The sequence below is a fragment of the Mirounga angustirostris genome, unplaced genomic scaffold (assembly GCF_029215605.1).
Source record: "Mirounga angustirostris isolate CCGP_5_RB_7025 unplaced genomic scaffold, mMirAng1.0.hap1 SCAF_7, whole genome shotgun sequence".
NCBI lineage: Eukaryota > Metazoa > Chordata > Mammalia > Carnivora > Phocidae > Mirounga > Mirounga angustirostris.
The window spans coordinates 149803212-149816820 of record NW_026991715.1 but is presented as its reverse complement, the minus strand read 5'-3'; the positions used below and the strand labels follow the sequence as shown (position 1 = coordinate 149816820).

Here is a 13609-nt window from a genome sequence, read left to right as displayed (position 1 = left end):
TGAAAGAGTGATCAAGGGAGACCATGAGCAGGGGAGGGAGGGGGGAGAGCAGAGGGAGAGGGAGAGGCAGGCTTCCCGCAGAGCAGAGAGCCCGATGCGGGACTCGATCCCAGGACCCTGAGATCATGACCTGAGCTGAAGGCAGACGCTTAACCAACTGAGCCACCCAGGAGCCCTCCTCTTCCCCAATTCTTATCTTTATTTTCTTGGCCTACTTTAGAATATAAGTTACTTGAGGTTTTTGTTATTTTTCTCATTTCTTGGATACTACTGAGTTTATGTTTAAGGATATATTGGACATAGATTTTTGTTGGACTCTGATATTTAGGGTTATTTCGTATGGTTGCAAGTAGTTAGCAGGTAACCATGGTTTCAGCTTTGTGGTGAGTATGGATCAAGGGTGCTAATATTGGCTGAAAGTGGTGTGTGTGTGTGTGTGTGTGCGTTGTGTATCCCTGTGTGTGAATGTATCTCTGTGTGTGCGTATCTGTGCTGTGTTCTGGATTAGAGCCCCCGTGACCTGCGACAGTAAGCATTGTGCACTCTGCCGGTCTTGCTGATGGGACCAGGGGCTCCGTTCGAGGGGCCATATCACCTTCATCTTTGCCTCGCTCTCATCCCCCGTGTGCCCAACACATCTCCGGGCAAGTTCAGTGACGCATGAGGTCCTGGAAGTGTCCCTTTTGACCACCAGCTTCTCTCCCCTCTTAGCATCATTGCTTTCCACACAGCAGGGCATGCCTTTCCAGGTCCATCAACCAAACCGTCTCTCAGTCTTTGCTACAGGCTTCCCAGCTGATGTACCTTCTTCCTCTCCTGCATGCCCCACCCAAGCAAACCCCGTCGTGCTCACTCCACTCGTGCACAGCCCACCCGTGCATGACCCGCTCCTGCGCACCCCATTGTGCACGCCCCATCCTGCCTGCCCCATTGTGCGCACTGCCTGGGTGGTCACACCCAGCACCCTCAAGACCCTGCTTCCCTGCAAGATGCCAACTTGTTTCTAACACAAGTTTGATTCAATCCAGCGAGGCTAGTCTCTGAAGGAGTCCTGGCACTCACTCTTTCTGACTGCCATGGACTTAACGGATCTGTATAGAGAGCCAGCTGGTTGTTTTCTCTTTTCATTTTTGTCTTAGGATGTCACGGCCTTGAGGAGTTTACAGTCACCTGGCCTACTGCCCTCATGGTGTAGATGAAGCCGAGTCCTACTGATACCGTCCAGTTCCCACTGCCAGGCAGAGGGCGGTGTCTGCATCTGCCCTTCTTTCTACGAATGTTCTGCTTGCAGTGGTTTGTCTGTTGTTTGAGAGCAACCGCGGGGCCCCAAACAGGTGCCCAAGGAAGCTTGGGTGTCTGGCGATGGAAAATGGCAGCATGACAGGCTCGCTTGCAGAGTCCCCAGACCCAACAGTCCCTCTTCCCAGCAGTGAGCCATGCCCTTGAGTCCATGAGGAGGGAAAGCTAACTGCTGAAAAGTTGGACCCATAAAATCTACTTTAGATGATGCTCTCATGGTCCTTATATTTTGTGTATCCATTCATCCACTGACACCAGAGTTGTTTCCAACTTTTTGGCTATTATGTGCCTCTATGAACATTGGGGTACAAGATTTTGTTTGGACACCTGTGCTCAATTCTTTAGTGCATGTACCTAGGAGTGGAATTGCTATGCTAAATGAAAGAAACCAGACACACAAAAAAACATATATTGTATCTTTCCATTGATAAGAAACATCTAGATTATGCAAATCTATACATTCAGAAGGCAAATTCATGGTTGCCAGGGGACATGGGAGCGATTGATTGATGGGTATGGGGTTTCTGATTAGGGTGATGGGAAAAGATCTGGAAGCAGATAGTGGAAATGATCATACAACATTATGAATGTCAAGGCCACCGAAGTGTACAATTTAAATTTGTTAAATTTATGTGTATTGTACCACAAAAATCCCCTTAAGAAAATAGAGGTTTTTTTGGGGAGGGGGGATGAGTGTGTGTGTGTGTTTTAATGTACAGAATAAGTTGGTTGAGAATTGACAACAATCTATCAAGTATAGGTTTTGATGACTATACATAAATAGATGGAACTGTTGTAAACTGAAAACCATTGCTTTTGCTCAATGTGGGATATGGTTAGCCTTAGAAACCTTATCCTCATAATTCAATTTAAACCTGTTTCTGTTCCATGGAAATACACAGAAAGTAGGATTCAGTTCACATTAGAGTGGGTGCTTAATGAGTATGGTAAATAAGTGGAGGTTTATTGCATAGTTGATTTACACTCAATGTTACCTCACTTTTTCTTGTCTTTGATGTTGGGAAGATCAGGCAAAGAGAAACGAGCATGTTTGAATGATCAAGAAATAGATAAATTTTCACCAACAACAAGACAGAAGAAAGAGAAGTTAAGGAGTCGATCCCATTTACAATTGCACCCAAAACCATAAGATACCTAGGAATAAATCTAACCAAAGAGACAAAGGATCTGTACTCAGAAAACTATAAAATACTCATGAAAAAAATTGAGGAAGACACAAAGAAATGGAAAAACGTTCTATGCTCATGGATTGGAAGAACAAATATTGTGAAGATGTCAATGCTACCTAGAGCAATCTACACATTCAATGCAATCCCCCTCAGAATACCATCCACTTTTTTCAAAGAAATGGAACAAATAATCCTAAAATTTGTATGGAACCAGAAAAGACCCCGCATAGCCAGAGGAATGTTGAAAAAGAAAGCAAAGCTGGCGGCATCACAGTTCCGGACTTCCAGCTCTATTACAAAGCTGTCATCATCAAGACAGTAAGGTACTGGCACAAAAACAAACACATAGATCAGTGGAACAGAATAGGGAGCCCAGAAATGGACCCTCAACTCTATGGTCAACTAATCTTCGACAAAGCAGGAAAGAATGTCCAATGGAAAAAAGACAGTCTCTTCAACAAATGGTGTTGGGAAAATTGGATAACCACATGCAGAAGAATGAAACTGGACCCTTTCCTTACACCACACACAAAAATAGACTCCAAATGGTTGAAAGACCTCAATGTGAGACAGGAGTCCATCAAAATCCTAAAGGAGAACACAGGCAGCAACCTCTTTGACCTCAGCCGAAGCAACTTCTTCCTAGAAACATCGCCAAAGGCAAGGGAATCAAGGGCAAAAATGAACTATTGGGACTTCATCAAGATAAAAAGCTTTTGCAAAGCAAAGGAAACAGTCAACAAAACCAAAAGACAACCAACAGAATGGGAGAAGATATCTGCAAATGACATATCAGATAAAGGGCTAGTATCCAAAATCTATAAAGAACTCATCAAACTCAACACCCAAAGAACAAAGAATCCAATCAAGAAATGCCAGAAGACATGAACAGACATTTTTCCAAAGAAGACATCCAAATGGCCAACAGACACATGAAAAAGTGCTCAATATCGCTCGGCATCAGGGAAATCCAAATCAAAACCTCAATGAGATACCACCTCACACCAGTCAGAATGGCTAAAATTAACAAGTCAGAAAACGACAGATGTTGGCGGGGATGCAGAGAAAGGGGAACCCTCCTACACTGTTGGTGGGAATGCAAGCTGGTGCAGCCACTCTGGAAAACAGTATGGAGGTTCCTCAAAAAGTTGAAAATAGAGCTACCATATGATCCAGCAATTGCACTACTGGGTATTTACCCCAAAGATACAAAAGTAGGGATCCGAAAGGGTACATGCACCCTGATGTTTATAGCAGCAATGTCCACAATAGCCAAACTGTGGAAAGAGCCAAGATGTCCATCGACAGATGAATGGATGAAGAAGATGTGGTATATATATACAATGGAATATTATGCAGCCATCAAAAGGAATGAGATCTTGCCATTTGCAACGACGTGGATGGAACTGGAGGGTATTATGTTGAGTGAAATAAGTCAAACAGAGAAAGACATGTATCATATGATCTCACTGATATGAGGAATTCTTAATCGCAGGAAACAAACTGAGAGTTGCTGGAGTGGGGGGTGGGGTGGGAGGAATGGGGTGACTGGGTGATAGACACTGGGGAGGGTATGTGCTCTGGTAAGCGCTGTGAATTGTGCAAGACTGTTGACTCTCAGATCTGTACCTCTGAAACAAATAATGCAATATATGTTAAGAAAAAAAAAAAAGAAGAAGGTGGCGGGAGGGGAAGAATGAAGCAGGGGAAATTGGAGGGGTAGACGAACCATGAGAGACGATGGACTCTGAAAAACAAACTGAGGGTTCTAGAGGGGAGGGGGGTGGGAGGATGGGTTGGCCTGGTGGTGGGTATTGAGGAGGGCACGTTCTGCATGGAGCACTGGGTGTTGTGCACAAACAATGAATCATGGAACACTACATCTAAAACTAATGATGTAATGTATGGGGATTAACATAAGAAGAAAAAAAAAAGAATTAAAAAAAAAGAACATAAAAGATAAAACTTTTAAATTCTGACAAAAATCAAAAAAAAAAAAGAAATAGATAAATTTCAAAAACGCTGCCATGCTTTTATCATTCCTCTTGCAAAAAAAAAAAAAAAAAAAAAGGAAAATGATGTTTTGTTTCTCTCTTTGTTAAATGTGTATAAGCCTGAAAGCAGATGTCATTCTACTGATGTCTTCAAGCTATTAGTGGTGATATAAAAACTGGAGCTACCCATGGGGGAGAAGACTTTGGGCCACTTTACAGCTGGGTACACAGCGCATAAACGTTTCAGTAATGAAAACGGGATTCAGAATGAGCAGTCAACGTTCAGTGCAAAAACCACCACCATATATTTTAGTAAAACTCACTTGCAAAATGTGTTTCTCATCTATGAGCCATATATATGCAAACACACGCTTACACAACACGTTTCTGGCAACATCAAATAGAGCTTGACCTGGTTAACCCCTTCTTCGTCAATAAATATGTCAACGCATCGAAATTATATCAGTGACATTTGATTTTTATGGTCCTTAGAACACAAAGTGATTATTTTCAAAAATACAATTAAAGTTCTTTTAATGCAGACATAAAACTTGCTGAAAGGACCCCCTTTTATAGCACTTACCCAAACTTTAAAAGATCCATTACTCACACACGTGTTTTATGTGGTGCAATTTCCAGTCTTTATAGCAGAACTTGGGAAAATACAGCACAAACAGCAGCCTCCGCTGCCCACAGCCCACCCCAGACTGCCATTTTCCTAATGGGCATTAGGATTGCTTTTTAGAACCTCTTCCCTGCAGGAAAGTGTACTATTGAAAAGCATTGAAAAGGGCTTACTGAGTATAGGAGAGGACAGATCTCCCTGGCAAGCCCTCCGGGTGTGTAGCTGTGGACGGCACCCCCCCCCACCCCCAGGCATGGGCTTCTGGCACATTCCCTTCTGCATTCCCAGTTCAAAGGGCTTGACAGACAACGTGCCAATCAAATTTGTGAATGAATAAGAGAATAAATGCGTGAATGTTCTTTACTTATGGGACACAGTAAGACTTGACAGAGCCACAGAGATATGTTTTTATGTTTTGTGACTGATTACACTGTCACATTTGTTATCAGTTTTGGGGTACAGAACTTCCTCCAATATAAGTGATGTGTCCTGCCAGAGCGTCATGGGAATATCCATTGGCTCTCTACCAGGACCACACCGAGGATCTTTATACACACACACACATGCACATGCACATGCACACACACATATATACACATATTTATATATGCATACATATATCAGAATATATATAAAATGATACTATAGTCAAGTAAGTAGTGTGTGTGTACTGGATGGCACCATAGAATTCATGTGCATACATGAATGTTTCTCACCTGAGCTGATTGTCACATCAGAGAAATGTATGATGGAAGCATAAGCAGGATATTTCGCATAAAAACTATCTGGGTGCAGTTATTAATGAGGGGCATTAGTGACTGAATGACAGGTCAGTGTCTTCTTCACTACCTGTGCTATCAGGAATAAGCCAGTCAAGCTTGCCCTGCCTTAATTTCCCCAGATGAAAAGTAAAAATGATAAAAATACCTTCTCCTTGACCGTGTTAGGATTAAGTCGCTAACGCAGGTAACCCCTTAGAACAGTGTTGGCACAGAGTAAAGGATCAATCAGTTCTGCATTTGGGTTGACATCCTTTGTGAAAGCCAGGATCAAATCTTAAATCTTAAATATTATCAATTATTAATATTAAAATAGTATGAGTGATGAGGCCACTTTACCTTTCTGTAGTTACTCTCCAATTAAAGTAAACAGATATTTTACAAGATAAATTATTTAAATGCACACATACAGATGTTTTAAATACAAGGAAAAAAACAAGCTAGCATTAAGGAAATTTGCCCGAAATACTGGATATTTCTGTAAGAATCCATAACTTTACAAAATCTCAAGTGTAAGCAAATTTATCTAGAACTTCAGCTTCAGAAAGACCTGGTATTCAGAGAGAAACCAATATATGTTAATCTTTTCTTTAATTTGCTGGAAGCTGAATCTCAATGTTGACATGTCTGATTCCTAACCCTCAATAGAATCCGTCTGGAACACTGTTGCAGAAAGGTTGCCCCCAAAGATACAGAAGAAATTCAAAGCCGGGACCTCACAAAGAACGAAGGGGCTCTGGACTTGAGTCATTCTGTTTCTCCTACTTACGTGAAAGCAAACACAACTAATGGAGGTCTCAGAAAAAAACTGTAAGCTGTTTGCTATAATTATAAATGATGTCAAAATTTATCATTATTTATAAATCCAAGTGTTTAAAGCATGCAAACCACAAAGATCATAGTTTAGTATTTAACTGTATAAAACCTTTTAAAATTCTTTTAAAACATTTAACCTTTTTGTTCTTTAAAAAATGTCAAAATACTAATGTTGTTTCTAAAGAAACCTCCTCATCCTCATCTTCCTGAAAAATGTATTAAAAACTTAATTGTGCGTGTCACTTCTCAGGGGGTCTATGAATGAGAACACAGAGAAGCAGCCCATGAAATGTAAGGCTGATAAATGGGTGGTCAAATCCAGGAGTCAGACACATAAGGATTAAAACACAGACGAAGGTCGACACCGTAGATGAGCGTCAAGGTCAATGGTGATGTCTCTGTGTGTCGCAGAATGGTGATGAGTCATGTGGCAGATGACTGGGTTTGGAGATGGGGAATTAGTTGGTCCATATCGGACCCCCTAAGTCTGAGATGTCATAGTTTACTTGGAAATATACTGACAGGAAGGCTGGATAGGCTGGAGCTTGAAGAAGAGCTGGATGCTGAAGGTACACACTCCAGAGTTGTGGGTGTGTGGATGGGAATTTCCCGCCAGGGGTTACAGGTTTGGTTCTGCAGGAAGCAGACTCTGAGGGGGGCGTTAGCACGTCAGAGGTTGATGAGAGCAAGCTTCCCTGAGAAATAGATACCCTTATATTTAAGCTTACGTATCCTCCCCCTGCCACTCTTGTACCTGCATTGGGTCCATCTTGTTAATCTCCTTTTTCAAAGGCTGGTCCCTTTACTAATCTCCACCTCCCAAGGCCATTGCTCCTTCAGTGAACCCCACTCTGTCCTGTGTCATCGGCGCTCCCCTAAGCATTCCCATTATATGCTACACTCTTCTCTCTCCCACCATCTTCCCAGCTCTGGTCTCTGTCTTCAGCCACGGACCCATATTTCCGCTCTCCTTTATGCCTAATGTTTCTAATGAGGTGTCTTCTCCTACTGTCCCCGGACTTCAGTCTCCTTCATCCTGCATCCCACCTGCCTTCCACTTGTCCCACCAACCCGGACTGCAGTTTCAAGGTCATTAACAACAGCTCTGCTGTCAAACCCACACTGGCACTCGTCCCCATCTCACACAACCTCTCAGCATTATCTGGAATTGTTGACAACCCCACTGTTGTAGAAGTACTCTCTCTCCTGACCTTAGTAAAGATATGGCTGGGGTTCCTCCCACCTCAGTGGCCATCCCCTTCTTATCGCCTTGCTTCACACTTGGGCCTCACTGTGCCCCCGTGGGGTTTTTCTAGGATTAGTCCAGCATACATACTTTCCTTACACTGGATTGCTTATGGCTGTTGGTTTAACTATTATCTCCAGGGTGATGACTTTTAATTGTAATTCTCCATGCTAGACTTTTCTTCTGATCTCCCTGGGCCTCCTTGGCATCTCCATGTGAACTTCACCTAGGCATCTCTCCTTAATCTGTCAAAGACTGAACTCTTGTTCCCTCCCTCACTTAATTCTGCTCCAGACTTCCACATTTCTGGAAATCACATGACCACTAAGCCATTGCTTAGTTCTGCTTTCTCCTTTCCCCTCCCTTCTCCCTGCCCCGGGGTCGATAATCCCATCAGGCTTCTTCTGCAGTGAGATCATTATGTCCTTCCACTCCCCCGGAATACCCTGCTCCCACCTGCGCCTACCTTTCACTTGGCTTACTGAAAGAAACTCCTCACGCTGGATCTTCTTCTTTTGCTGCCTTCAATATATTCTCCCTATATCAGACAACCTTCTTGAAATATAAATCAGTTCTCACTTGCCTGCCTGAAACTTCAAAGCTTTCACAATGTGCTTAGAATACAATAAAATTGTATTTTATCCTTGTAGGAATTTGGATGAATTCCCATCAACCTACCTTCTCTATTTCATTCAACTTTCTTCCTCACTCCACTGTCTCATATCGAATTAGTCTTTTTCAGTTCCAGCTTCTTCCTGAGCTCGGTCTTGACTCAGGCCATATTGTTCCTCTCCCTGAAGGAACCCCCCACTCCCAACCCTCTTCCCTCCTTTGAGTTGCCCTTCCCTTGCTCTTGCTCGGGTCCCAGCTTTGATGTAACATCCTCAAGAACGTCTCCCCAGGCCCTTTCTCTCCACAGTATGCTCCACCTTTAGCTTGGGTTCTCATTTCCTTCTTATCACTTACCACACTTGGTTCTAAGCCCATCTTCCTCCTCCACATCATGATCTGTCATGTTCACCCAGATGCTCAGGTATGTCATAGGATGAGTAAAATCTGGATGTTAAAGGGACTTCTCATAGGAAAGACCATCAGGGGAGAAGTCATTGTTTTCATTGTATTTGTTGGAATTTATAGCAAGACATTCAGAAGGCAGAGCATAGAATTTGGCAAAATACAAAGAGGCAAGTACAAGGATAATATTCTGTATCTCTGGGGCTGTTTGTACCTCACACAGAATCAAGTACACACAGAATCATGTACGGTCGTCAAAAGCCAATAAAAGACCGGAGAAGAAATAAAGGTAGGTAATACTGAGAAAGATTTTAAGGTCTATTAAAGAGGAATTACAACACATCCTTGAAGGATTGCTTATAATATGTTTTGAGTCAAACGTACCTGTAGAGTAGAAAATGATCATTTGTTCAGATATTGATCACCACCAAGTGATATCTACTTATATGTATATATACAAATATATATTTATGTGCACGAGCACACACACACATACACAAGGAAGAATTATAATGCCACAATGCAAGGTTCTTGACAGATTATTTCTCTAAGTGGCCTGCAGGCTGTTAAGAAAAGTATCTGCTTCTATTTATTCCCAGAACCCAGATTACTTAATTTCCTACATGTGCCAGGCACTCCTGTTTGCATGGGATAGATCCTTCAACAACAACAACAAATGGCAGCTAGCAGATGTGTCAGGTGTTGGGAGCTGCCAGAGAGCAAAACGGTGAGAAGAGATGAGTTGCTGGGAGACCTGCTCTTCCATTCCAACGGTCAGGGAAGGCCTCAGGGAGACAGCAACACGTCAACAGACAGATCTGTTGGGAGTGGCGCACACCAGGTGCAACGAACAGCAGGTACAAGAGCCCTGAGATGGGGAACCTGCTTGGCAGAGAAGACAAGGACCCCTCTGCCTGAAGGAAGTGGTGAAAGTAGAGAGACCAGCAGCAGGGTCCAGTCTTCTGGTTGGTGACTTCTTTGGCCAACCTAAGACATTGGTTTTCCCCTGAGATGAGGAGCATTGGAGGGCATCTCCAAGAGTAATGGAATCGACCCCCATTTTGAGGAGATAACTCTGTTGAGAGCCTGTGGTCATGTAGGTGCAGAGGTGAAAAAGCAGGTATAGGGCCATAGGAGCGACCCACTAGGGGATGATGGAGATGCAGACAGAGGTGACCAACTGGTCAGAGTCTAGATGTGCTTTGAATGCAGAGACATCCTCCTTGCTAATGGCCTCAATAGGAGGGCCAGAGAAAGAAAGAAGACAATCCAATACTTTGCGCCCAAGCAACTGACCGCAGAGTTTCCATTCACAGAGATGCATGGGAGTGAAGAGCAGGCCACGATGGGGAGGGAAGCCAAATGCTTTTACAGATGATGATGTTGTTGGCTCTTTTTTTTACTGAGAAGAATTTCAGCATTGACCAAAGAAGATATGTGAAAAAGAGGAATTGTCTTGTTCTTTTTATAATCCCCCATCCTCCATCTTGTGCTTTTGTTGTGGACAAATTCTGGGAAGGGACAGTTTGGCCTGCGGTTCTTCAGCCATCTGTGAGTGCCCTCCCTACAGCTGGCAACACAAACTGTGCCTTATTATTAGTCACAATTATTAGTCAACATGTCTCAAGGATGACTGCTTCATAGGTTACCATAGATTCCAGAACATTCCTATTGCACTCATTGCTAGAACACATCAGGTCTCCCCTTTAGTGGAGTGAATAAATATCTGTACCCCAAGTGGCCTTTCAAATTTTTTTTTTAAATGTCCTAAATCTTCCCCACAGCCTACATTCTTAACTCTTAACTTAAAACATCTCTTTATGAATATTGATATTTGTTTTGATTTCTCCAGCCTTGCAAATGGCCAGGAATGAATCATCCAAGCCTGAGGGAGATGAGCTAGACACTTCTTCATTTTATCTTTTCGGAAGTTGTGGGGACACCAGGACTATCTGTAAGTAGGACGCCTCCCTCACTTTTGAGCAGCTTGGACAGGCTGAAGGGAGTCAGGTCCACCTCTTCTGTTACTCATAATTGGTAATTTTCCGGATTAATATCACACTTAAGAAACATATTTTTTATCATCTGCATTTTCAGCCAAGTCTTTGACAATTATTTTGTTATTTTTCTCTTCCTCTGAAAAAACATCCGTAACTTGATTTCTCTTCATTGGAATCATGCCCTACCTAACCGCCCCCCCCCCAAAAAACTGTGACAATATGCTCTATTGATTCTTTTTTATCTGTGTATTAACCAGATGATGAATTATGGCATATTCCTGGGGACCAAGGTCCTCCATGGCAGCAGAGGTAAGGACAAGGGACAAAATTACGGAAGTTTATTTCTTCTCACGTAAGGCCTCCCAGCCAAGTGCTAGAACAGTTTCCAGTGTGAACATAAACTATTGATTCAAAGCTGCCACCTGCTACTTAGCCACATCGAGAGGCAGGAGCTTAATATATCAGATGCCATTTGCTATTTAGTCTCAGGTGGTAGGCCAGAATCAATATCCTTAAATCAAGAATCTCTATATTAAGCAAGAGCAGGGACATTTATTATAATTCTGGCCCTTTCCTGCTGTTAGCATATGGAGGCAGGCAATTGCTCCGGTTTTCCAAGGCATGCTGCCCTCAATATCCCCTCTGTGTTCTTCTCCATAATTATATTCTCTCTGTACTAGAGAGTCTGAAACAGACGTTATACTCAGGTATATTGTCGAAAATATTTTGACCGCTTGAAAAGATTAAATATTAAAAGATGATCTAATGGCACTTGTTTTGAGAATTAGATGAGAGTTAATTAATCAATACAAAATGAAGATAGTGCTCGTCCGACAGTGTTGGAAATAACACCAAAGTCAAGAAATCGGTAAGTACAGAGGAAACCGGAAACATTGAGCTATAGTAAACCCAACATAAAACTTACCTCCAGCTTTCTCAGGATCTGCACCGACTGGTGTTAGAAGGTACACCAGTATTTCCAAAAATTTTGAAAACCTTTTTGACCTCACCCTCCAAGAGAAATTCATTAGGGGTACCCAGTAGATTTCTTAGCAGTGCGCAAGACCTCTTAGATAACAGTTGGGTATAAAATTCAAAGGTTGCCTCCATAGCGTTGCTTCTTGTACGGCCCTTTGACGAAAGTCAAACTTAAGCTGACAGGGCTCCAATTAAGTCCGATCTCCTGGGAAATAGACCAGGGGTGTGTCCATTTTGGGGATCTTCAATTCTACTTGAAATTTTGGGGAAAATTTTAAGTTCCAAATTAAATATTAGAAAAACGTTACTTTATACTCAGCTGGACCAAAGATAATATGAGACAGAGCAGGAGATTTACCTCAGGTGGGTGATGAGGGACCCTGGGGACCCGGCCACCACCACAGCACCAGCATGCAGGTGGCAAAGATGGGACATTCTACTCAAACCCAATCTTTCCCTTTGAACTGGGACTGGAACCCATAAGAAGGCTTTTACTGCTTTTTTCAAATATTTCAGTAGAATTTTGATCAAGATTTGAAAGCCCTTGGATCTGGATAAGCATCATCCCACTTGGTTCACACACAAACAGTTCCTGTCTGTGAATCTGAGTCATTAAAAAATCCCCCAAGCTAATACTTCTGCAGCACACACCGTGCACCGGGATCTGTTCCAATTGCTTTACGTGACTCATCCTCACGTGTTCTCCTAAGCCCGTGACTAACACTAGCTTCCATTGTTTACCACGAGGAAGTGGAGACACCAAGAAGCTAAGGAACCCTGTGGGCTGCCCTGCCGGCGGGTGGTGGGTTGGGATTCAGACCCAGGGTCTGCCTTCCCAATTGCGGGGCTACGCTCTCTGCCTAACTACAAATATATTGTGATTTAATTTATTTTTAATTAAGCTCCACCACAGGGCTTGAACTAACAACCCTGAGATCAAGACCTGAGCTGAGATCGAGTCGGACGCTTAACTGACTGATTCACCCAGGAACTCCCACAGATACTGTAAAACTTCATTTGTATTCAACCTTTTATTTTCAATGAAACAATGACAAACACCCAGAAGTGCAAGGGCTTCTGTCTTCTGTCTTTTTTCTCATTTAAGACATTACATCTTTCAGCATTGAGAAACAGAGAGAAAATTATCATGGAAATTCCAGGGCTAGCCGGCAGAATGTTTGTGTTGTAACGGAAGGACTTCAGTTGGGGTTCTGTTTGTTTCTGCATCCAGCGTCAGTTAGCCCTGAGTGCCCATGCCAGGGAAAACGAAGTCAGGGGAGGAGCTGAGCAGAATCGAGGTCTCCAGAAGGACCAAGATCTAAGTGAGTCAACACATTATCTATTACTCCTGTTGTCACCATCAATGTGCCTTCACAGAAATCATGATAACAATGCATGAACAGCAATCACTGCATTGGCTCAAGCACCTTCTGGGGACCAAGCACTGTGCTGTTTCTCTCATAGTACGTCATTGAAAACTCACACCAGCCCTTCAAGGAGAGCCCGATGCCACCCACATCTCTTCTGGCTTCGACGCCAAGGCTCTTCACCACTAGGTTATGTTGCTTCCTAGAAAAACAGAAAAACAAAGCCTAATCTCGGATCCAGTGCAGGCACCTGCAGATTAAGGTGTGGACCATGTTCCTTCATTTATCTGAGCCACTCCTG

The 13609-nt window shown here is 42.9% G+C and overlaps 1 long non-coding RNA gene across 2 annotated transcripts in view; it reads right to left on the bottom strand.

Annotated features, from left to right (window-relative positions):
- The window catches only part of LOC135365271 (uncharacterized), a 28727-nt gene extending 16200 nt beyond the window's left edge, over positions 1 to 12527 (bottom strand). For both annotated transcript variants that reach the window (XR_010412915.1, XR_010412916.1), the window contains exons 1-2: positions 12300 to 12527; positions 11889 to 12191 (exon numbers count right to left, since the gene is read on the bottom strand). This is a non-coding gene — a long non-coding RNA (uncharacterized LOC135365271). The remainder of the gene's footprint in view (positions 1 to 11888; positions 12192 to 12299) is intronic.
- Positions 12528 to 13609: the final 1082 nt, after the last annotated feature.